At 75.0% G+C, this 2,500-nt stretch overlaps 1 non-coding gene across 1 annotated transcript; it reads right to left on the reverse strand.

The window, feature by feature from the left end:
* Nucleotides 1–1,972: 1,972 nt before the first annotated feature.
* LOC142359863 (5.8S ribosomal RNA) lies at nucleotides 1,973–2,125 on the reverse strand. The gene has a single exon (XR_012762669.1). It is a non-coding gene; the product is annotated as a 5.8S ribosomal RNA (ribosomal RNA).
* Between the last annotated feature and the right edge of the window lie 375 nt (nucleotides 2,126–2,500).

The following is a 2,500-nucleotide window of genomic DNA, read 5'->3' on the forward strand; positions in this document are numbered from 1 at the left end:
GGCATAGTTCACCATCTTTCGGGTCCTAGCACGGACGCTCATGCTCCACCTCCCCGGCCGCGCGGCGCGGGCGAGACGGGCCGGTGGTGCGCCCGGGGCTTCGTGCCGCGGGATCCCACCTCGGCCGGCGCGCGCCGGCCCTCACCTTCATTGCGCCGTGGGCTTTCGTCATCGGGCCCCTGACTCGCGCACGTGCTAGACTCCTTGGTCCGTGTTTCAAGACGGGTCGGGTGGGTAGCCGACATCGCCGCGGACCCCGGGCGCCCGGGCGCGGCCCCGCGCGGCCCGGCGGCGCCGCGCGGTTGGGGCGCACTGAGCGCAGTCCGCCCCGGTTGACAGCGGCGCCGGGGGCCGGCGGACCCGGCCCGCGCCCCCGGCTCCGGCGGCGCGCCGCGGAGCCCCCCGCGGCGCGGGGGGGCGCGGCGCAACCGGCCGGGGGGACCGGGGGGCGGGAGGGCGCGGCGGCGGTCCTCTCTCCCTCGGCCCCGGGATTCGGCGAGACTCTGCTGCCCGGGGGGCTCTAACACGCGGCGGCGCGCACGCGCGCGCCGCCAGGCCACCTGCCCTCCGGAGGCCTTCCCAGCCGACCCGGAGCCGGTCGCGGCGCACCACCGCGGAGGAAATGCGCCCGGCCAGGGCCGGCCGCCGGGCGGGGCGGCGGTCCCCCGCGCCGGCCCGCCCCCCCCTTCGGCCCGCCCCCCGCGGGCGGGCGCCCCCGGGGAGCGGAGGGGGGGCGGAGGCGGGCATCCGCCGGAACCCGCGCCGGCCGACCGCGGCTCGCCGGGTTGAATCCTCCGGGCGGACTGCGCGGGCCCCACCCGTTTACCTCTTAACGGTTTCACGCCCTCTTGAACTCTCTCTTCAAAGTTCTTTTCAACTTTCCCTTACGGTACTTGTTGACTATCGGTCTCGTGCCGGTATTTAGCCTTAGATGGAGTTTACCACCCGCTTTGGGCTGCATTCCCAAGCAACCCGACTCCGAGAAGCCCCGGGCCCGGCGCGCCGGGGGGCCGCTACCGGCCTCACACCGTCCGCGGGCTGCGGCCTCGATCACAAGGACTTGGGTCCCCCGAGAGCGCCGCCGGGGAGGGGGGCTTCTGTACGCCACATTTCCCGCGCCCCACCGCGGGGCGGGGATTCGGCGCTGGGCTCTTCCCTCTTCACTCGCCGTTACTGAGGGAATCCTCGTTAGTTTCTTTTCCTCCGCTTACTAATATGCTTAAATTCAGCGGGTCGCCACGTCTGATCTGAGGTCGCATGCCCAAAGCAAAGCGAGGCGGCGCGCGCCGCGCGCGCCCCCGCCGACAGCCAGCCTGACCCGACTGCGCTCTCGCGCGGAACCGCGACGCCACGCCGCCGCGTCACGCCGCAGCCGCCGCCGCCGCCGGCGGTCGGCTCGCGGAAGAGGAAGCCCCAGCCCGGAGAGCGGCCTGAACAACGCGTCAGACGCGCCCGGAGACGGCCCCGCACGGGGCCACGGCGATGGGTTTTTCTCGGGGAGGAGGAGGGCGACAGGAACCGGGGCAGGGGCGGCGCGGACGGGGGACAGACGGGGGCGTCCACCGCCACCGCCCCCGTCCCCCACCCACCGGCGCGCGCAGCGCGCGCGCGTCAGTGCGGCACGGCACCCCCGCGGTGCCCACCCGCAGACAGACGCCCGCGCGGGAGGCCGGCGGCGAGGCCCGCGCCATCGCCGCCCCGCGCCTCCCTCCCCCGAAGCTCGCTCTCGCTCTCTCTTCCCCAAACCCACCGCCGATAGCCCGGCGGGGACGAGCTCCGTCCAGCAGGCGCTCTCCGGGAGCGGGGAGCTTCGGAGCGCTCCCCGAGTCTCCATTTAGGGGGACGAAGGCCCGCGCGCTCGCGCGCGCGGCCCTGCGAGGCACCCCAGCCGCGCCGCTGCTGGCCCGCCGGCCCCCCCCCCCCGCGCTGGGGCGGGGGGGCTCGGCGGCGCAGACGGCGATTGATCGTAAAGCGACGCTCAGACAGGCGTAGCCCCGGGAGGAACCCGGGGCCGCGAGTGCGTTCGAAGTGTCGATGATCAATGTGTCCTGCAATTCACATTAATTCTCGCAGCTAGCTGCGTTCTTCATCGACGCACGAGCCGAGTGATCCACCGCTAAGAGTTGTCTCGGTTTCGGCACCGCCCCGCGCGCGCGGAGGGGCCGGGACCGCTCGCCGAGAGCGGCCCCTTCTCTGAGGACGGCCGGACCGACCGCCGGCCCCGCCGCCGCCCACCCCCCTCCGCACGCGCGGAGGGGGCGCGGCGCGGCGGCGCGACGCGGCGCGACGGAGAGGCCCTCGCCTCGGCTTGACCGTACGAGCACAGGGGAAACGGAAAACAACGGAAAACCCCGAGCGGCCAAAGGGCGGGGGAGCCCGCGCTCCCGACCGACCCTGGGGAAACGTACGCAACACACACACCCTTGGCGCGCTTCGGGGGCGGCCCAGGCGCCCGGGCTCGGACCGGCCTCCCCCCGGAGGCTACGGCACGCCCGGCCGC

Source organism: Opisthocomus hoazin, unplaced genomic scaffold, assembly GCF_030867145.1.
Source record: "Opisthocomus hoazin isolate bOpiHoa1 unplaced genomic scaffold, bOpiHoa1.hap1 HAP1_SCAFFOLD_294, whole genome shotgun sequence".
In the NCBI taxonomy this organism is placed as follows: Eukaryota; Metazoa; Chordata; class Aves; order Opisthocomiformes; family Opisthocomidae; genus Opisthocomus; species Opisthocomus hoazin.